This window comes from Ictidomys tridecemlineatus, chromosome 9, assembly GCF_052094955.1.
Source record: "Ictidomys tridecemlineatus isolate mIctTri1 chromosome 9, mIctTri1.hap1, whole genome shotgun sequence".
NCBI classification, from domain to species: Eukaryota; Metazoa; Chordata; class Mammalia; order Rodentia; family Sciuridae; genus Ictidomys; species Ictidomys tridecemlineatus.
Window position 1 is genome coordinate 26,270,132 of NC_135485.1, and position 24,646 is coordinate 26,294,777.

Below are 24,646 nucleotides of genomic sequence, written 5' to 3' on the forward strand. Positions count from 1 at the left end.
TTTGAATAAAACAGATTATCTTCAATAATATGGATGTACCTCATTTGATCAAGAATTCCAAATAAAGACAAAGGTTTTCCCAAATGTAAGTCTGCCTCAAGACTAAAAACATAGAGACTCAGTTTTCAGCCTGCTGATACTGATGTGTCCAGAAGATTCTGGATTCAAGTTAGAAAAATTATATCTCACCTGAATGTTCATCCTGCTGGTTTGCCCTACTAATTTTAGACTCTGAGCTTCCATCATTGTGTGATGGAATTCTTTAAAATTTCTCCTTCCACCTCTCTCTTTCTGTTCTGGTTTGTTCTATATTTCTGAGGGATGGTAGAAGCATTTGGTTGAATATCTGGAAGTTATGTGTGTTCTAGGGAAAGAAATTACAAGTTTATCTCAGAAAGTTATACTTTTCATGTTGCCTTCCATATTAGTAAGCATTCTCTAGAGGTACAGACTCATCATGTTTTATATATACATATATTTATATATATATAGACACACACATATATTTATACACACACGTATATATACACACAAATATATGTATATATATATATATATATAAACATACACACACACTTTTTTATTAGGATGACTTATATAATCAGAAGCTGTATATTGAAGAAGTCAGACATACCAGAAGTGTTCAGTCTAACAAGCTGAAGCCTCAGAACAAGAGAGAACAATGATGAAGCCCCACTCTAAAATGGAAGGCTTGGAAACTCCCTCAAGAATCAGTGATCAAAATCCATCTTGAAAGAGTGATGTCGGACTTGGGCAATGGCAATTTCATTAGATGCACCCACACCCAGTCAAGAAGAATGGAGTTTGCACCTGACTCAGCATGTACCTTTTTCTGCCGTTTTTTTCCTTCCTGATCACCATCCTAGAATACAATGTTTCTGGCATACATGTATAGTCTTCCTGTTCAGTTTGCATTTTCATGTGCCAGTCATCTGTGCAAACACCCTAAACTGACACACATAGAAATCTCTTAATCCTGGGCATCTCTCAATCCAATAAAGTTGGTAATTCATGGTAACTATTACATCTACCATTTTGTTATTATCAATAATACACTTAAGAAATTTTACTTTAATTTTGGACTCTTTGAACATCTTATTATACTCCTGTCTTACATTTATAATGATTATTTTATAAGCTAGGCATGATGGTTAATGCCTGTAATCCCAGCAATGTGCAAGGCTAAGGTAGGAAGACAACAAGTGGAAAGCCTATCTCAGCAATTAAGCAAACCATGTCTCAAAATAAAAAGTGAAAAAGGGCTGAGGATGTAACTCAGTGGTAAAGTACCCCAGGGTTCAGTCCACAATATCTGCATAAATAAAAAAATAAATATGATAAAAATAAAGTTACATATCATCATTGCCAAAATCTTGGATGACTAATGTAAGGCAAGGATAGATTTAAAGTTATTTGGAAAGAAATGTCATGGTGAAGAATACTATTTGTTGCCAGAGGCCTGGAAAGATGCAATGGTATTTGTCAGAAAAGGAAAAAGAGATTCTAGTGTAAATCACAGGATTGTCAGTGCATATAAGTTTCCTAAGTATTAATTGGTCTTAGAAGGGAAGTCTGTATTAGGTCTTTCTTCAACAATTGCATTAGTGGCTGCATTTCTCACATAATTTACCAGGTGTTTTTTTTTCTGCTTCTAAAATTACTTTTTCAATTTTAATTATTAACTACTCTTAAGGCAATGATTTGGAGTTCCCACATGTACTATCATATTGATCACTATATAGGCCACACCATAGGAACTTCCTATTGGTGCTGAAAGCATCCTATGGCCTTCTTAGCTAAACTTCAAAATGCACTCCTCACACATGTTCAAATTACAATCCTGGTCAATTCATATCCATTGATTATTTTCTGAACAAATTTTTATCAAACAATTTCATTTTTCTTCAATTTTACTTATTCCATAGGTAATTGTTATTCTTTATTTACCTCCCATATTTTTACATAACATTATTTTTTCTTTAATCTAAAATTAATCTCTTCATTATTGTTTTATTCCTTTTTTGCACCATAAAGCTAGTGTGTAAGAGCATTACAGTGTGTTTCAATCTTTCCCCACTTGATCTCACATTTCTGTGACCTTTCAATATAGTTCAAAAAACATGTTTGGGAGAATGCTATAAAGGCATAATAAAGGAATATTTAATGCATGGATAATTGATTTAATTAAATTCTGCATCATTATAAACAATTTTATTTTGCAAATGGAAATACTAGCTTTAAAATAAGAGTATCATTTATTTGAATAAATTGTGTACATTTGCTCACTTTTTCACGATCAAGGTTTGATATGTTCCAGGTATATTATTAAATAGTTTAAGAAGCATAAGAAGCATTATTAAAGAATAATTTACCATATATAAGCATAACTACCTGAATTATTTTGGAAAATCAAATTTAGAGTTAATGAAATTTACCCAGTTTGAACTTTGATTTAATTTATTTTGATTACTGATTTTTAATAGCAGTACTTAGTATAAATGGCAGATTCAAAAAGAACTTTTTTCTGACATAGTGTTGCCATACTCATTAAGTAAAATAGAGAGAAAACAATTCAATTTGAAATTCTAATGCACAATGAATAAAATAACAGTATATTTTCAGAATACTTATACTAAAGAAAAAAATCATTGTTTATTTTAAATTCAAATGTAACTGCTATTCTGTATTTTATTTGTCAAGCCTCCACTAAGTAAATATTTTTATTTTGAGATTTTTGTTTCTGTTTACTTATTCAAGATTTGGGAGAAGATAAGTGTTTAAATGTTGAGGTTAATAGTGCTTATTTAATGGTTATGGCATTGAACATATAATTAAACCAGTTGTGTTTTAACTTGTAAATATGTCCAGAAGCAATGATACAGAAGCTCAAGTTGTGTAGAGTAATTTTTAAATACTGATGCATATTTATGTATTTAGAGCTTAGAGAAAGCTGAAGGATTCTATGAGGTATTCTGAAACATTAAAAACAAATGGCACATACTGCTAAGCACTCATTTTCCAGCAAACACTGCATTCTCTTGCATAATAAGCTATTCAAGCAATCATATTATGTGCTCCTTGCCTTTCCCAAACAGACAGAAGACATTGTAACTCTACTCTTGCATTTCCTTTGCATGAAGATGGAGATGGTTTGAGGAGAGCAAGTTCACTTCACTTAGACTGAGGAAAGACGGATCTTAATTATGGTTGAGGGAATTACTAACATCTCAGAGCTTAAAATGACCCATTTTTCAAAACCAAACATAAAATACCACTAACTTAAAATGGATCATTGTGAGGGTTGAATTAGAATATCTGTATTAATATTTCATAAAATTTTCATTATTATGAATGTTATTATGATGCAGTAGTTGCTCATTTGGTATCCAGTTGAACTATAACCTCCATTAAATGATTTATTTTTTAAAAACTTCTTATATGAATTAATACTCAGTTTTAATTTTAATTTTAGAGAAACAGCCACTACTCTCTGATAAAAATGTTCTATAGAAATCCAGCTACTACCCTCTTACTGACCAATAGGCTAATTTTAATATAACTTTATGAAGGCAAACTAAACAAATAAACAATTTTTTTATTACATCATGACCAATTATATAACCACTGTGTATTAGTGGCTTAAGGGTTATTATAGAAAAATTGACTAGAAAGTACAAACTTTCAATATATTCTCTCTCCTTTCTCTCTCAAAATCTTCCATCAAGCTTCATCTTAATGAGGTTCATGATATAATTTACAATTCATAATTTATGAACACATATTAATGTTATTGGCTGGAAATATGGCTCAGTGGTAGAGTGTGTGCCCAGCATGTATGAGGCTCTGGGCTCAATCCTCAGCACCATATAAAAGTAAATACCACTAGCAAAATTGATACACACCAATACAACTTAATTCTTTTTAAAAAATATTGAAATTAAATGTTTAAAATATATATTTCTATCTAATAGAAAATTGAATTATAATACTAAAATTATAATTGTTCTGCCTTTTATATGAGCAGGATAACTAATAATAATATTAGTTTAAAAACCTTAATCACCTATAAGGAAAATGTCTTCACTTTGGATTTGTTTCTTAATTTATTTATGAAATTCTTAATTCTGTAAAATATACCTAATATAGAAAAATTTAACAGCTTTTGTTAAGGTTATTAAAAGTTATTTTAAAAGCATCTGAGAAGAGCAGCTAAATCTTTCCTTTTTTTCTTATAAAAATCATCAAATACATTTGTGAATTGTGGTATGAAATCTTATTATGAAGTGATATCTGACCTTATATCTCATTAGGATGAAATATAATTTATACTTGTGAAATTATCTGTGATATTTAAGGCAAAACTTACATTTCAATAATGTTACATTTTCTACATGAGCTGTTTTAACAGTTATCACTAAAAGTTTAAAATGTGTATATTCACTTAAAGCACACAACTATTCAATTTATATAATAGAATATTTGTATATATTTATTTTGAAGTCTTTTTAAAAATTTTTTATGTCATCATTTAGAGATCAACTCAACAACTTTGTCATTTTTGAAAGATTTTTCAAAACTTTACCACTCAGATCTTCGAGGTTGATTCTTGTCTATATGCATATGAAAAAATTCTATTAGTTCTAATAGGAATTAAAAGGAGTTCTATCAAGAACTCATATCTCCATTTCTCTACCAAAGGTATTAGTCAACTCTTTGATTGTAATAACCATTATTTCAGCAAGGGTTTTATATATATATACCAATGATCATGTTGAATTAATGAATAATTACAAAATATTTTTATTAGAATTTATTTTTAAGAGAACATCTAGATTTATAGCTAAATTGAGAGGAAGGCACATGGATCTCCTATACATTCCCTTTCACACACATGCACAGCCTCTGCCATAACAAAATTCCCCACCAGAATGGACCATCTGCTAAAATGGATCAACCTACATTGAAAAGTAATTCCCATTTAGGTATCTGATCTGAATATATAACATATATATAATATGACATATTTGGTCAGATATTTATATAAAATACTATGTTTTGAATGCTGAATAATAGCTCACTTTTTGCTATTATATAATGCAATCCAGTTAATAATCTATAGTTCATTTCAGTTGGCCTATTGTAGAAATAACTACATTGCTATTGTAGAAATAACTGTTTAAAATTAAAGATAAAAAATCTTGAAAGATAAATTTTTATCGTGAGATTCTTACAGTTGTTTATTTTCAATTGTCCAAAGTAAAGAGAGTTAAATCTTGATCCTTGAAAAAAGAATATTAGCATGCAAATCATAAGTTTGTAAATGTCCTAGAACTTCAACAGGTATACACTTTAAACTTTATACACTCTAGTGAGATAATGTGAAGTATTATATGCCAAAAAATTTATCCACAGTTTCTGCATTTGCAGTACAGGTATAACATTAATTCCTAACTTCTGTTAGGCAGTTGCTGAATGTTAGGGTTTTTTTTTTTTTATCTTTTTTCCAATATATAGTCTAGGAACTACTATAGCACATTTATAACAATGCTTGCCACAATAAAAATTAATATGTTGGGTCTGGCGATGTGGCTCAAGTGGTAACGTGCTTGCCTGGCATGCACAGGGCCCTGGGTTCCATCCTCAGCACCAGATAAAAATAAAATAAAGATGTTATGTCCACCAAAAACTAAAAATAAATATTAAAAAATTCTCTCTCTCTCAAAAATAAATTAATATGTTAACCCACTTCTTATTATTATCTTCCTATGTCCTGTCTTGCTTTAAGAACATAAATGTATCCAGAAATGTCTGTAGAACTAATTTAAATTATCAAAAGACATGAAATTTAGAAATATATAGCAAATCATCATTTACCTTTTTCATGTTTCTAAACGTTGTATGGAGGAAAAGACTGAGATTATTACACAAGTCATGTTACCAAAAGTGATAATGAGTATGATTTAAGTGTGTTCTTTTATCTATATAGATAGGAAAAATATGATTAGTTGACATTTAAATGGATAAATTTTTAAAAAAAACTAAGAGTAACTGTGTAAGTATTTGTTCAGAACTAGAATGAGAAGTAACAAGCATTTAGATATGTTGGGAGAATTCTTGATATACTCAAATATAAAACTAATTCCATGTGATTGAGTGGAAAGGAAAAGGTGACACAAAGATGAAGGGAAAGATGACAAGTGAGGATGAATAAAGGTAGAAACAGCATATGAATATGTAATTAATTATCTCACTCTGCCATGTCTTACCTCTAACTATAAATTTGGAAAGTAAGGGCTGGGGTTGTGGCTCAGTGGTAAAGCACTTGCCTTGCATACATAAGGCCCTGGGTTCAATCCTCAGCTCCACATAAAAACAAATAAATAAAAAAATAAAGATGTTTTTAAAATTTGGAAAGTAATAAATAGATCAACTTTCCTATACTAAAATTAATTTTTAGAGATATTATGGTCTGTACTGTATTATAAATTTGTATTTAGAGTATCATATTACAGACTTTTTAAAATTTCAACAGCAAAATAATCAGTGTTCAGCTCAACCTTTTCAGTTTATATTGTTGATGAAGGGAAAATTTTCCTAAAATGGGAATCATTTAATAGGATTTTTTATGGAACTGAAAAGTAGAAGTATGCTGAAAATCAGAGTTTTGTATATTTTTATATAAAAAAAACACTATCTAATTCTTAATAAGAACTAAAATGTGTTCCAGATGTATTTATATCCATTCATTTAATCTTTATAAGAACTTGATAGAACAGGTATTATTACTTTTCTCATTTTGTAGATGAAGAGAACAGAAGCACAGTTCATCTCTGAACCAGGATGAAAACACAGGGCTAATGAATGTTAAAAGCAAGATTTTCATTCAGTTAGTCTCTTTCCAGAGTGTACACACTCAACCACTGTACATCCATAACATTTCAGTTACCTTCCCTGACATACCTGGGAAAGCCAGTAATGCATGGATGCAGCAATGATATTTCTCCACCTATGGTATTAGAGAGTGTTTAGTTTTACCTTGGCTGCTATTGTTCCTGGCTATGAAGTATCTAAACCTTGGCTCTTCTGGAATTTTCTAATAAGTATTTACAGTTGCCTTTCTGCACAAATTATATGTTGTTGCCTGAAAATAAGGAGTTGTAGAAAATACAATAATTGGTTACAAAAGCACTAGCAAGAAAAAACACTTTAAAGAAAATGTGGGAATAGTTTACAAGGTTCAGATTAATTCAGTGAGGAGCCAATTAACTTGAAAGGATAAAAAACAGGTAATTCATAGCATGTAGTGGCAAAATATTTACTTAAACTATTCCCTCTGGTCACCTGAAATGAATTGCCCAATGACTGAGGCTTTGGCAGATTTAGTGGTATTATGATCAATGATTATGATGGGTTTACACTGGGCAGTATAGTTGAGGAATGGAGCGTTGACAGCTTCTCACTATACTGCAAGGACAGTACTCAGTTTGGGATTTAAATTCTCATCTCAAAGGCTGGTGAGAACACAGGAGTTGTTTTGTTTTTTTTTTTCAATAAAGTAACCACTTACCTTTTTTAGCTGCAAGGCTTATATTCACACACAATTTAAAGGAAAATCTGAACCTTCAGTTTGGTGAATTACAGCATTGTAGTAGCTTCCTGGGATGGCTGACACACAGTACTAAAACATGATATTTTGAAAAACTGAAATATATTTCTTACCATTTCTGGAAGCTGGAAGTCTAAAATCAAGGTGTCAGCAGGACCCTGCTCTCTCTGACAGCTTTAGGCACAGAATAATCCCTTGCCTGTTCCAGTTTTCTGGAATTTTACAGTCATTCTTGGCACTTCTCAGCTTGTAGATGCAGCACTCCACTTATGGGGTGCCTTCTCCACATGTGTCTGCACATAGACTTTCTCCCTGCATGCTTGTCTCTGTGCCTAAATGTCTCTTTTTAATGAGAATACCAGTTATATAAAATTAGGGCCCACTTTATTGACCTCTTTTTTAACTTTATTACCTCTGTAAAAACTCTAATTCTAAAGAAGGCCCCATTTGGAGGGTCTTCAGGATATTTATTTTGAGGGAAACACAATTCAGCATACAATTAGAGTAGTTTGAATATGTAGTCATTAATTTCAAATCTCTTGGGTTAAAATTGGGCATTAAGAGAAAGCAGAATCATAAAATTTGGAACTTTCATTTGATAAATGTCCAGTGACACAGATATGGTTCTTAAATCACTCGAAAACACTCTGCCAAAATTTGATGAACTACTTTTATTTTTTTTTCTAAAAAGTAAAATGAATCTACATCAGGAAACGATCTTGAAGATAAGATGCTTAATTTTATGCATCAATATGACTAGGCCAGAGGATATCTGGATATCTGACTTGACATTATTTCTGAGTCTGACTGTGAGAGTACTTTCAGAAGAGTTAGTATTTGATCAGTGCATAGAATAAAGTGAATGGCTCTCTCCAAGGTTGGTGGGCATCACTCAATATGTTGAGGATCTGAACAGAACTAAAACGCAGAGGAATCTTGAATTTATTCTTTTTCTGACAGTTGGGTCATTGGTATAGTGCTCTCAGTTCTCCTTATTTTCAGGCCTTCAGAGTTGTTTCAGGATAGGAATCTATACCATCAGGTCTCTTTCTGCATGCCAGCAAACTACTCCACAGTACTTCTGAATCATTACTCAGACAATAGATCATGGAACTTCCAAAATTCCATAGTAGTGTGAACTAATAACTTATAATAAATTTTCCAGTTTCTGTATATCTATATCTATCTTTATCTATATCAATTCCTATATCCTACTAGTTATTTTCTCTTGAGAGTCCTGAGGAATACAACTGGGATGTAGATTCTCCTCATCTATCTCCTGTCTTCTTTCCTTGCTACCAGATCTACAAACAACATCACATTCAGAATATTTCCATGGAGAAATTACAAAAGCCCAAAATAGTTTATAATGATTGACACACCAAAATATAATTGCAATATTTTATCCAGACTTATTAGGTTCAGAAACATAAGAATTGTGAGTGGAAGAATTTGCTGTTGCTTTAATATTTCTATCAGTGGAAAATTAAATAAATAATTTCACTTTAAGAATTCATTTACTAATGTGCTGCCAGAATTCTTGATTCAGCTCGTTTAAGAAAATTAGGAGAGGTCACACATCTGTAATTCCAACAGCTTTGGAGGCTGAGGCAGGAGAATCACAAGTTCAAAGCCAGCCTCAAAAAACCTGTCCCTAAAGAAAATATACAAAAGGGCTGGGGATGTGGCTCAGTGGTTAAGTACCCCTGAGTTCAATCCTGGGCAAGGAAAAAAAAAAAAAAACAGGAGAGATATTTAACTGCTAGTTTATTTTGTTATCTTTATTTGGAAATTGTCAATGGTTCATTGTATATGAAATTAACATTCCAGAACTTTCATGATAAACTTTTGGAAAGATATTCAAAAACTTAAAGAATTGAAATATCAGAGTTGATGGATCTTATGTAATAAAACCTTTACATCCTCCCAATGTCCCTGAGAGAGCCCTGAGATTATACTATTTTTGAAGAATTCAGAAGTATATTGATGAGTAGAATATAAAACTTGAAATTACTTGAAAATGTTCTATTAGACATGTAAGAAATGCTAGCATGGAAAGAGACTCCTTTTTGAGATTTGATCAATACATTTATCCCTGAGGTTTCAGATATATAGTGGCAAAACATTAGTTCTATATCTTGATGGCATGATTTTATGGAATGAATGTCATAGAAAAATTCACATTTACTGTAACAATGTTGAATTCCTGATTTTGTTATTGTATTATCATCACATAAGACATAACCACTATAGGAAACTGTGTGGGTTCATTGAACTTATCTTGACTTATCTCTAATTCAAAAAACATTACATATTTTGAAACTAAAGAAATTGCCATGGGCTGGGGTTGTGGTTCAGAGGCAGAGCACTTGCCTCGCACATGTGAGGCACTGAGTTCTATCCTTAGCACTACATAACAATATAAAGATATTGTGTCCATGTATAACTAAAAAAATAATAAATAATAAAAAAGAAATTGCCAAATACAAGTTTTTCAGACCTACAAAGCCCTTTATGAGTCATATCAATTGAGCTATGGAGATCCCTCCTATTGGCTGATGAATCACAGTAGAATTTTGTGTTCCTAACAAATTTTGTAGTAGCTTAGAGAACGTTCCCAAAATTCCCCCAAATGGAGTTTCCTCAGAATAACTTTTGCTTTGAAAAGTGGCTACAAGTTCCTTTGGTAAAAACCATAAGGAAGATGAATGCATGGAGTGTCTCAGGGTCTTTCCAAAATAAAATCTAGCAACTGCTTCTTTCAAGGAACACTGTGTCTATAAACTAATTCAGGATTGGAAAATATACCAAGGAATATTTAAGGGGATTCAAGGCAGAATCTCGGTTTAGAAGATGCCTCTTGACATCGATACCACCATCACAGATCTTTGTGAAATCTAGTGTGTTCTTAGAATAATACCATCAATTTGCTGAACCCTAGATTCCTGAAGATGATATTCTGATTACCAGTTCTACTGTTTGACAGAGTAACCAAGAAAACACTGTGTTAACAATAATTAAATCAGTAAATTCTGAGGAAAACAGATTAGTTTCCATGATATGGAAGGACCTGAGCTAATCAGTTGAAGGCCTTAAGAATAAGACAAATCTACCCTATGGAAATGAATTCTGCCATCAGATTCCCTTAGGATATGAACTTTAATAACAACTCACATATAGATTTCTAACATGCTAGACTACTCTGAAGATTTTGGTCTTACCAGCTTCCAGAACTGTGTAAATCAATTTCTATTTCTTCTTCTCCTTCTTCTTCTCTTCTCTCCTCCTGTTCCTTCTTCTCTCTTTCTCCTTCTCCTCCTTCTCCCTTCTTTCTTCTTATTTTCTTTCTCTCCCCCACCAACTCTCTGCCATTCTTTGCACGGCTGAAGATCAAACTCAGGGCTTTGCACATGCTAGGCAAGAACTCAATCACTTAACTACAAAAGGAATCCTTTCATTTTCTTTATGTGTAGATAGATAGATATAAATAAATAAAAATAGATATACATCCAGGGTCTCACTGAATTGCTCAGCAGGTTTACAGTTGCTGAGGCTGGCTTTAAACTTGTGATCCTCCTGTATCATCCTTCCTCTAGGAATTTAACTGCCACCATTTTAACTGCCACCATGCCCAAAGCAGTTAAACTTTTTGCAACTTATTTATCAGAAATTTTTTTTAAAAATGACTTTCGGAAAATAACCTATAGGCCAAAATAAAATGTTTTAAATGCTAATTTTCTGGCATATCTTCAAGTTCAATTCATATCCCAAATAATGAGAGTTGTGTCTTTTTCCACAGTCTTACTAATACAATGTCATATTTGGCTCATTGACGCTCACTTATATCTTGCAAGATGTTAATCTCTCAAGTTTGGGTGTAGCCTCCAGGGTGAGCAACATACTTTGAATAAGTCACCATTACATGGTTCTCTATTTCTGTTTTAGACAGCTTTTTCACTTCTGTGACTAAAATGCCTGTCAAGAAAAATTATAGGAGGAAAAGTTTATTTGGGGGCTCACAGTTTCAGAGATCTCAGTTCATAGACGACCAGCTCCATTCCCTGGTGCTTGAGGTGAGGCAGAACATCATGGTGAAGGGAAGCAGCTCACATGATTATCAGAAAGAAGAGAGACAGAGAGCGCTCTCCACTTGCTAGATATAAATGTAAACCCCAAAGGCATGACTTCAATGCCCATCTTCTCCATCCACACCCTATCCACCCTCAGTCACCCAATTAATCCCTTCAGGTGATTGATTCACTGATTGGGTCATGGCTTTCATAACCCAATAATTTCTCCTCCAAACTTTCCTGCATGATCTCACACTTGAGTTTTGGGGGATACTTCACATTCAAACTATAACACTTCCCCCAAAACTGATTATTAATGTACTAATAACAAACATATAAGTAGAAAAATGTATTAATATACACTGGAGGGCTGCTTTAAAAATATCTTATTCTCAGCCTTGCAAGTCTTTGTTTTTCTGTTTTGGAAGTGTCATTATTCAATGGAATATTTACTTGTATTGAAAAATTCTGCTGTTACTCCATTTAGAAGACACTGAACAACCCAGTGGATTGTTTTTAACCTCTTATTCATATAAAAAAAACCAGAAAAATAAAGTAATGGATTCTAATTGTCAAGAAGACATAGCATGATCACCACATAACAGATTCACTGAAGCTGATGTTTGGAGTACAAAGGATTTAGGGGCTATCTCATTAGCACAGTTTAATTTAAAATACATCTAACCCTTATAGAAAAGACCACCAAGGACCCATAGAAAGGAACTTGAGTCAGCTCCAAAAGCAATCACCCTGACATTAAGGGTTTTTGAGTGAATTTAAGGACAAATAGAGGGGTATTTTAAGGAGCAAATTCTAAGTATTAATTATGACCTTAAGACTTATTTAAGAAAAGAGGAATGTGTTAACGTGTCAATAATTTCTTTTATTTGTTCTGTATATATTTGTCAATTTTCCTTTTTATCTCTCTATATAACTTTTCCAGTTATGTAAAACATTATTAAATGTAATGCAGTCTCTATTTCACAGTGCTGTGAGACAGTGACTGAATTTAAGAAGGAATGAATATGAGCCAAAGATAAATATATTGACAGTTGGCACACTATCTTCAATTTAAGCAGAATGTTAAATGAGTATCATTTTTGTGAAGTAAAATTTTCTTATGTTAGTAACAGACATAGATATTTTGCTTTTCTAAAATATTATTAAGTGTACATATTTATGGGGTGCAGTATCTAATTTGATGCATGCATACAAAATGCATTGATCATATCAGAGTGATTAATGTTTTTATGACTTTTCATTAATTTATACATAGTATATCAAATAAATAGCAATGTTTATTGCAGTAAAATTTGCAATAGCTTAAATATGGAATCAGCCCAGATTCCCATCAATAGATGAAAGGAATAATAAAATATGGTATATATTCACAAAAGGGAATATTATTCAATCATAGAAAATAATTATGTTTTATCATTTTCTGTAAATGAATGGGATTGGAATATTAAGAGAAATAAGAAATCAAGACAAATACTGCAAGTTCTTTTTCGTATGTGGAATATAGAGTTTTAACATAATTGTGGTACATATATTCTTTTATTTGTTGACCATTAAATTTAGCCATCTTCTTGAAATATTTTAACCTCACTTTCTCATAACTTAAATTCACCTGGAAGTCAATTTCTGATCTGAATGTAGAATAATGATTAGAAAACAGAATAGATCTTGGAAAGGTGGGAGTAAGGGAAAACAAAGGGTGTTGAATAATGTATATGAAAGCAAAGAAGGAATAAGTTCTAGTATTCTATGTGGGGCTCTACAGTGGAGTGGTCATAGTTCACACAGTCTTGTACATTTTTTCTGTGTTTGTAGAGGAGGAACTGAAATGCTATTGTTTTGTATATGGTTGAGTATGTACACAGATGTGAAATGGTTACATTGACAAAATGTAATCTATGGATTAGCTTATTCAATATCTATTTTATCTTCTTTTACCTTATCTTCTAGGACATCAATACTTCTCAGGGTCTTTCATGATTAAGGTACGAGATGAAGTCTGGAGTTAAGTTCAAGAAAAAGCCCCATGGAAAGATAGGACAAAAAGAAATAAGAAATATGTGTGTGAAATTGAGGTGTAGATTTCTTTCAAACACTGTTAAGAGTCATTTTTCTTTTATGTTCATTTCTGGAGGAAATTCAGAACTTGGTCTATAGCATATTAAATTCACATAGGTACCATGTGGAAAGAGATTTCTGTTAGAAGAGTCTTGTTGGAAGGAAGTCTATTGTCCATGAAGACAATTGTTTTGGTAAGGTAGCATTTACATCTGGTTTTTTTTTGTTTTTTGGTTTTTTTTTTTACTTGTTCTATATAGTTCATGTACTACCGAAACTGAAATCACCTGCCTTTCTGCTAAATCTAGAATAGATGTGATTACCTCTGACACCGAATCCTAAACAACATAGAGTAAATAGGTTTTCTGCACAACAATAATGGAAAAATCTGCAAGAAATATTAAGGAGTGAGGCAAGTTTTTAAATAATTGTGGTCCATGTATTCTTTTATTTGTTGACTTTTAATTTTTGTCACCTTCATAAAACCTTTTAGACTAAGTTTCTCATGACTTAAATTCACCTGGCAGCCAATTTCTGAAAAGCAATCACACAACAGTAATTCATTGTTACCAATGAATGCTGCAGAGCGATCACAGGAGCAATATCTTTCATTTTTCTAAATAATTATAGCTGTTCATGCTAGAACATTCTAGTAAAGGTCACTTGCTATTTCTGTTATGCCTCTCTTTCTCATTCTCAGCCATTTTAATTTACTTTAAATTTACACCTTATAAATCTGTCTGGGTAAATTGCTTTCATGGGAAATTACAAAAAAAAAAAAAACATATTTATTCTCCAGACATGTAAATAAAAGTTAAATCTATTCCAAGCAGTACCTCTTCCATATGTATCAGTTCATAAAAATGTTTGCTTTGTTTAATGTAAAAATTGTATATTAAAATAACAAGTGAACTGAAATGTCAGATCTACTGATTTTAATTAAATATTTAGAAAAGAACGTATGCATCATATTAGAATTAAACTTTTCTACTACAAAAGCGTTTTAGGGAGGTGTAAGAATTGGAAGGAGAGCAGTGGCTGCCTTCTTACTGAAAATAAGTGTGGGGATTCCTCACACTCTATAACATGCACCTACCATACCTTCCCCATCCAGGAGCAGAAAAGAGTCTGACATTGCACCATTTGTCTAATTTTTTGTTCTAACAGTTTGGATACTGGAGACTGTATTACTCTGTGCAGTAAAGATATATAAAGATGTTTAGCTTTGCCAAACTGTTTTCTGAAATTAGAGACAGGGTCATGTGATTTTATAAAATTGTTAATATACATTATTTTGTACAGATTATAGATTGTTAAAAGTTAGATAATATTTGAGCTACTGGAAGAAACTCTAGTTTTTTATATTGTGATGAGTTTTTTTTTTTTTAGAACATTTGCTCCATTTTGAGAGAGTAATGTGTGTGTAATTTTTTAAAAGAATTTTTAATTAAGTTTAGTTTTCAAGGTTTTAAGATTTTATGAGTACAAAGTCATTTTTGGTGGTTTTCTCTAAGAAGTATATGAAATGTTTGTTTTATATTTCCATATATTTTGGAATTAGTAACCGTAGGGACCTCGATTTTTTTAAATGAGTTTCATTAACAGATTAAATTATTTTAAGACCTATTAGATACTTTGAGTTATCTATTTCTCTAATTTTGAAGTTGAATTTTTAGAAAAAGCACTCCTTAAATTAAAATCTGATGGTTTAAACATTGCTTTTATTGTTGTTTTTTTTAATTGTAGCTAATAGTCTCCTCCATGTATGTCAATGTTACTGATTTAACCATTAATATATTAGTATTTTATTCTCTTCTTCATCAGTCTAGTAGTGAAGACTTGATAAATTTATTTAATAGTTTCAAAAATTATCTTTTAATCTTTGTCATCTTACCACTATTTTTTGCTGAGTCCTCTTGGAGCACTCGTCTCCCTAGTTGACTTATTTTAGAACAGGAATATTCAAAAATGAACCCTCTTGTATTCGAATAAAATATGATAAGATTATGCACATATAGATATGATTTTATATTATCTCAAAGTTAAACTTAAGAAATATCATTGCACTCTTTATAGAATCATATTTTTAGCCTCTGTACTTACTAATTTGTACTTCTGAAAGAAGTAACATTTCAAGTCCTAACACTAAGTTATCTTTGAAGAACTACTTACTTTCATTTTTTTGTGTCACCACTTTGTTTTTAAATGAACTGTAGTACATTTTTACTGAAGGCCTTTAACATTTGTTTATCTTCTAGAAATAACTTCTGGAAGATATATCATTCACAATTAATATAAATAAGAATTTAAGTTGTGAAGTGATCTACTTTTTTTTTGTTTTTATACTTTGCATTGTTCTAGGGAAGAAGTTATTTAGTACAAACAAAATCATCCAACAACGTATTTAATAAGGAAATAATGTTAACAATGCTGTGACTTCCAGATAGGCACACCAGAGTATTGGAAAATTTTATTTTGGGATGAGATAACATTGATAATATGGATGCAATATCTTGAATGAACTCCCATTAATTGGCATGTACTGGGGACCCATCCTCAAACCTTAGCAAACTGGCTTTTTTTCTTCAAACTATGAAGTACTTTCACTAATTGAATTGAAGGTTTAACAAAAAATATTTGTATTTGATCCCCACAATAGTTATAGAGTTTGGATTTTAAATATCACTTACATGTTTGAATAAAACATTTGCTTAATATTTGGAATTAGAATTTGAAAAGATTTTTTTTTTTTTTGGTACTGGAGATTGAACTCAGAGGCACTCAACCACAGACCCACATCCCCAGCCCTATTTTGTACTTTATTTAGAGACAGGGTCTCACTGAGTTGCTTAGCCCCTCACTTTTGCTGAGGCTGGCTTTGAACTTGTAATGCTCCTGTCTCAGCCTCCTGAGCCACTGGGATTACAGGAATGTGCCAATGTGCCTGGCCAAGAATGAGAATTTTTGAAATTAAAATTAAACTAAATTTTGTAGACATTCAAGACAATAATGTTGTTGGTAACATGCAAATTAAGATTATGCAAAATAATTGTGTAATAAAATCCAGAATATATTATAAAGTTTCTTTTTTCAGTTTATTAAATGTGTCAGAGTTCTAATTTTTAAGAAGTACTTAAAAATGGGAATAATAAAGGATTAATACTGGGCTGGGGATGTGGCTCAAGCAGTAACGGGCTCACCTGGCATGCGCAGGACGCTGGACTCGATCCTCAGCATCACATAAAAATAAAATAAAGAACTAAAAAAAATAAAGATTGAAAAAATTTTCTCTCTCTCTCTCTCTCTCTCTCTCTCTCTCTCTTTAAAAAAAATAAAAAATAAAGGATTCATTGTGATTATGTTAATATAAACACCTACCATAAAAAATCAGTTAAACAAACTCAGTGAAAAAAACAACATACAAAAAACTCCCTCTGAGAGCTCATGTATAATGGCAATAATTTGGCATGAACATACTTTATATACAGAGTTACGAAAAATTGTGCTGTGAATGGATAATTATGAATGTAATGCACTCTACTATTGTCATGTATCTAAGAAATAAAAAAAGCGGCCATGGTGAAAAAAAAATCCCTCTGACTTGCATGATATTTCAATAAAAATTGAAATGAAAGAAAAACTATGCAATAAGTAAAAATTATTTTTGATTCCTTTCTCTTTTTATCTTTTTCTGTGTTTTTTTCTTTTTATTAATCAGTCACCTATTCTTCATGATCATATTGGTTAAAAAGCCTCCTGTCATAATAAAAGATGGGTACTCCTACATAGCAAAAAGCAATTCTTTCTTCTTGCTATAGTAGTCAGTGGTTTCTGAATTAGCTAGGTGTAGGAAGTGTTAATTATTTGACTTTAAAATAGAGGAGTTTTAAGAGTCCTTTTACAACTACTTGACATGGTCTTCTGTAGGTCTATAAGAAACCTTCAAAACTTTGTTAATATAGACCCTATAAGAATCCTCTGTCAAAAGTTTTTTACTCAAATTTTATAACTATAGTCAATGTCCACTATTCTTCTATTTATTGTATTTTAGAAGATATGTGAAAAGCATTTCAGGAAACACTTCCAAAAGACTGTTTGAAGTATTTTAAGAGAATATGGTTCTCTCAATGGGTGAAGATATTTAAGGGAAAAGTGACAATAAACTCTTCAAACTCTCACATAGAATGTACTTTTTCTTCTCTTGATTTTGCTGTGTTGTATTTTTTTGCTTTATTGTGTGTGTTTTTAAATTTCTTTTAATTGAATATTATTCAGCAGTTTTACTTTACTTTTTCATGAGGATTGGATATTCTGGCAATGCTGATTTAACTTAAAGATTAGAATCTAAAGTAATTTCCATCCTAAATTCCAGATCAAGGAGTGAAGAAGTAAAACTGTAACCCATAGGAATATCAACTCCTTTGGTGGTAAATTCATTATAATTCTTGAGCTGTGTAAGATATAGAAGCTTTAACTTTTGTGTTGACACATTGATTTGTAGGTAATTTCTCAAAGAAGCAAATGCAGCTAAAGCAGGGTAACTAAACCACCACCAGTTATTCCAGAATTGAATTTGTTAGAAAAGCGAATATAGATTCTGGACGGTAGAAAATGCACTTTTACTTAGCTTTTCAATGATAACTCTCAAAAGGAGTGCCTAGAAGAGTTTCCCAAAGTTTTCCTGTAATGCTATCACTAACTGTCATTTCCCAGTTGTTTGATGTTAATATGCTTTAAATTAATTTGAAACTAGTGAAGTTTCCAGTGTCCTTAGGGTCCTGATACCTTGGATATCTCTCTTGAACCCAGCAGCTCCAATTCAATTGAAATTACTTGACACCACTTATGAAAAGCCTTTGAAGTGCTGCTGCCTCAACTCACTGAATCTAGTCTGAAGTTAAAAAAAAAAGAAAAAGAAAAACACAACACTTTTTTAAAAACTCATTTTGAGTATGACTTTGTCATTTTCCTTTTCATTTAAAACTTTTGAATTGTAACTGTATTTGAGAGATGAAATCATCTGTATCACATGTGTATATTTGATACATTCACCTGGTAGAAACTGATACAATGTGAGATAGGCAGTGTAATGCTCTTTGAAATTCAATGTCACTCCATTTCACAATTAAAATTCAAATATATCCAAGAATTCCTATATAGCACTGAATGTCATTGAGCTTTTTTTCCCTTTCATATATCAATAGTATGTACTTGGTTAGAATCAAATAACAACAATGTATTAAAGCATATAGTCTTTTGCCTTGGATAAAACAGACACAAAACATTAAAGTTTCCCTGCTCTGAAAATTTTGTGTTCCCTCTTTTAGATTCTTCCTACAATGGAGATAACCACTAGTACACAGAAATATCAAGATTGTGAAAAGAAATCTGTTAATCTGGGTTAATGTATTTATTATATTACTTCAGGTGCTAGGATCAGTATTTAAAGCTATCTGGCTAACTTAATAAGGTGAGATGACCTTCTAATTTATTTCTGCACATAACTAAAATAACACCATATTTTCAATAGCTGTGACATATGATAGTGTCAACAAAAATATCTATATTTTAATAGTCCTTTACTTTAAATAAAAGTCTCCTTATTAAATTGTCTTGTTCAAAATACCAAATATCTTACTATGGGCATCATTAAAATCAAATAACCATACCAAATATCTATTTAGCTAATGCCCCACATTTTCTGTGCAGTGGTCAGATATGCAAAATTCTTCATTGCAAAAGTTTGTGTGCAATGCCTTAAAGGTTTCTATATCTCTCTAGTTAATATTGTTTTTCCTATCACAAACTCAGATGCTATAACTGCAAATTCTAAAATATTTTTGCATATTTTTAGTACTGTGGTCTATAACTTCTTATGTTAATAGTGCCAGTGAGTCTGATTTGAGTCTTTTAAGTGTTTTGTTTTGTTTGTTTGTTTGTTTGTTTTACATACTGGGGATGAAACCCAGGGCTCCTCATATGCTAAATAAGTGCTCTGCAGCTCAGCTACTCCCCCAGCCTTTTAAAAAGAAAAAAAGAAAAGAAAAGAAATGCTTTAAAACAGGGTTTCACTTAATTGGCTAGGCTGGCCTTGAACTTACAGTTCTTCTTCTGCCTCTGTCTCCCCGATAGCTGGAATATCAGATGTGCACCACAGCCTCCAATTTTGGGGCCTTTCCCTGGAGTTTAAAACCCAGAGAGAATGAACACACTCTGAGACAGAAGTCAGGTTAAAATACAGAGGTCCAGGGTTAGAAAAGTGAATAGCAAAGTTCTATAGTAAAGCAAAAGGAACTGAAAGGAAGAGAACTTTGGAGATAAAGTGGTTGGCTTTAAAGAAGAGATAAGAGAAGAACATTTGCTGTCATTTAAAGTTGCTGGTGCTCAGATTCAGGTTGTGATTGTTTTGATGGTTAAGTCTACTCAGGTTTAATGTTAAAATTAAGCATCTTTCCAGAGGGACATAGTATGATTTTTTTAAAAAATTGTTATTTTTTTTTTAGCAATAGTAAAAATTCCAGATTCAAATCCAAGTTGGAAGAGATTTTTTTTTCCAGAAACTTCTTTAATCATCCCCTACCTACAGCCCAGTTTGCCATTATAATTAAAAAGGCTGTGGTCCTATCAGGTAGTATTGAAGACAAATCATTTTAGTCTTTAAAACTCAGATTGTTCTTCTACATAAAATCTTTCAACAATTTACAATGTTATTTGAATGCTTTTCAAATTTGTGCAAAATCTTAGCATATCATAATAGCTCTACATAATCTTGCTGCTCCCTGTGTTGAGAACCTCATTTTCCATCACTGACTTTGTTAACATATTCCAGCCACACCAGCTTGCTTTCTCTTCCGCAAACACGCCAAGTTCATTACTGGCTTAGCTTTTGGCATATGCTGCTTTCTCTGTGTGGAATTAATGCCCTTGGAACTGACCATGTCTGACTTTGTATAATCCTTCAGATCTCAGCTCAAATTAACAATTTTCAGAGAGGATTTTCCTGAACTTTGTATCTGGCCTCTTTCTGATAATTCTCTCTACTCCACTTCCTTCATTTATATCTTTAGTAGTGCTTATTACAGTCTGAAATTATTGCATTTTTGACTATTGATTTTAATATTCCTTCTATTAAATTTAATTAAATATAATTATGTTTTCTTGGTTCCTATATCAGCTCCTACAGTAATGTGTATATTTATGTGTATAAATACTCACCACAAAATAAATTTAATATTAATTAGCAAACTAAATCTCAGTGGCTTAACTCTTCTTAGATAAAACTGCAGACCCACTTGGAGAATTTAACATCTGCCAGAATTTCCATCAGATTCTGGAGCCCACCCAAAGAAAACATACTATCCAAAAGAAAATTGTATGCTTGCATTTGAGATGCAACTTCAAGAGAAAACAATGACCCAGGTTCTTTTTCCATCTCTATTGCTGATTCTGGCACTTCCAGGAGTCAAGATGGTAAATACTGCCATGGTCCCCGGATAGGTTATCTGGCTCATGATCACTGCTGTCAGTTTCCCCACAAACTGCTACCTCACTACTTTGAGGCTCATCCTCTGCTTTCTAGAAAGTAGTCTCTCTTCATTTGCCTTTCTTTTCCCATTTTCTTCCACCCAAGTATGAATACAGAACTATTTATTACCCATAATGACAGCAGAGATGAGGCTTCACTTCTAGTGCTACTTTAATTAAATTTAGGGATGACCCAAGGCAAATAAGGATGAACATACACACATATGAATGAATAAAGGCCATTAAGCAGATATTTTCTTACCACCTAAGGGCCCACAGACTCAAAGACCACTACTGGTCTTTGTTAACCTAGAAACATGCCTCCATGACTTTTCCCAGATTACTATGGGACAACATCCAGCTGACCTCCTTGGAAAGCATCTATGAATGTGTCTGGGAAATTTTCTAGATCACCTATTTTACTTAATAGTTTTACTGATGCATGATTAACATAAAATAAACACATAATTGAAGTGTATGGTTTGATGAGTCTTGACATAAAAATACTTCCACCAAACCTTCAGTGGAGTCAAATTTTTTTATAGATCTTCACTGTCCCAGACTCAGTGGTTTCCTCTGACCATCCTGTCTGCATTGTAAAGTAGCAGCCCCTTCCAAATACCGTCTATCACTTACCACTCTTTCAATTTATACTTGTGATCACTGCTAAAAGTTATCAGATATTTTCATTATTTCCCACCAGAATGCAATTTCCAAGATAGGAATTTTATTTAAGAGAATGTCTCTAACATATAGGGTATTAACAAGATAAATGTTGTTAACCAGATAAATAAATGTCTTGTTAACTCTGAATCTCCTCCTTTGAGACCCTCAAATTGAAAGTTCCCAAGAAAATATCCAACAAGCACTTAGCTCTTATGTCTCATTCATGGATTTTGAGAGTGATGTATAATTTTTCTGCTAGTACATAAATACCATGAAAACAGAAATAATATTCTGTATTTTTATTTATGTATCTTCAGCTACAATTACTCTACCTATACGCTTAATTGAATTAAGCATTAAATCAATTTATCTAATTTCTCTATGTAATAGCCATTTGTGAGCAGCAATTTGACCTTGTTCCATTATTTTCAGCATGACAATTTTATACAAAAAATTTAAAAACAATAATATATTTCCCGTTGTCTAGATTACTCAACTGTGTGAGGAACATCATGTTGTGTTTGGTTGTATTCCAGTCAGTATTAGCTAAATAATAGTCTTCTTTTTCTCTACATTGGGTTAAATAAAGATTTGGGTTTTTTTGAGTCTTCTACTTTTTTAACTACTGCTTGAAAATAAGAACAACTATATGCTCTAAAAAGAAGAAATTTATCAAAATTTATGTAGCCTTTATTACTTCTTAAGAAAGGGATATTTTATATTTTTCAGCTTTGTAATTAAAATAATCATTGTGTTTTGATATTTATAACATTCATTTTAGCTGTTTATATATTTAATTATTTTATCATGCTCACAATAATTCTAGAGATTGGGCTAGTATTGTCATCATTCTGAAGATGTGGAAATAGAAGTTAAAAACTAGAAGTAACTCCCCAAGCATAACAGAAACTTTATTAAGATGGCATTTGAAACCTGTTAAATATAAGTGGGACCTGTAGCTGCTCGCAGACAGTATAATATAGAGAACACAAGGTAATGTCATGTCTGGGATTGTGTTACCTCCAATTATAGTGTTGGTTTTCCTAAGAGTCTTTCTCCCCTTGTTGTTCTGATTAAGCAAGCAGGTTAGGACCTGAGAATAGTCAATAACCAGATGGAAGTAAGGACATCCTCTAGACAATATTTAGTAAAAAATGAGATTTCAGTCCTAAAACGATGGGAACTGAAATCTGCCAATTACCATCAGAAGCAGATCCTTCTACATTCAAGCCTTAGAATGAGACCACAGCTACAATCAGCACCTTGATCATGGATCTTGAGAGATTCAGAAGTGGGAACTTAAGTAATCCATTCCCACACTCATGGAACACAGAAACTATGAAATAATAAGTGTAGATTTTTCAAATCACTAATTTTGTGATGAATATTTTATGCAATATATAGATCACTAAATTACAGCTGGGCAAGAATGTATAAGAGTAAAAATTCTGGTGCCATATGTAAAGCCAGATTGCAGATTATCTAAATGTGTAAATATCAATAAGACATTCCATTTGAGTATACCATATGGTCTCAGTACCAGGATCCCATCCAGAAAACTACATTAAATGTAGTCTCTATGTCTTCATAGATTCCCTTTTACTATAGTATCTCAGGCTTTCTTTGTTTTTGGTCATCTTAATAATTTTGAGTACTATGGGCTAAGCGTTCTTTGGAATGACATTCTGTTGGAATTTTCATGACATTTTCTCATGGTTAGACAGGAAGGCAGACTATAAAGGTAAATTACCAATTTCTTCATATCACATCAAGGATGTACACTGTCTACCTGAGTTGTCAAAGTTATTTTTGACCTGGAACAACTGGCTGAGTTAATATTTTTTCAGACTTCCTTACTGTAAAATTATTCTTCATATTTTTCATATTGTACTCTTTGAACGAAAGCTATTATGTAGGACATACTTACAGGGTGAGTTTGTTACTCATCCAGAGAGTGCATTGGTGTGGAAATGAGGTGTTACCCAAAAACTTCTATGTTAATTCAGGATTATCAAGAGGTGAAATGAGTGGATTAGGAGAGTTGGAACCTAATAACTCCTTCTTAGTTTGAATGGGAAAACTGGGTGCTAACTTAGAGTGGTGGAACATGGCTGACCCAGGTGAGTCACTGGGGACATGCCATAGAAGGGAAGGGTTCATATTCCTTACAGCTACTTCCTCTTCCTTTCTCTCTCTCTCTCTCTCTCTCTCTCTCTCTCTCTCTCTCTCTCTCTCTCTCTCTCTCTTTCTCTCTATATCTCTATCTCTATCTCTATCTCTCTCTCCCCCCCCCCATTCCTTGCTACTATGAGCAGAGCAGCTTTCCTGTACCATACACTTTCTCCATTATGTTCTTTCTCACCTTGGGCTCAGAGCAATGAGTTAGGAGACCAATCGTGTGCCAAAATAAACTTTCCCTCTTATAAGCTGTTTTTTCAGGTATTTTGGTCACAACAATGGAAAGTTATCTAAAACACAATGAAATACTTGTATAAATTATTTGAGTTCTTCTGCATAGTGACTAGTGTCCACCCGTTTAATTGAATTATTCAAGGATTTATATCAGTTATATATATAATTTCCAATTTAAATTATTGTCTAATATATTTCGTGGCTGTTTAAATGCTTCCGGTAGTTTTGGCTGCTGGATGCTTGCTCTTTCAGATGGTTCCCAGGCCACTTT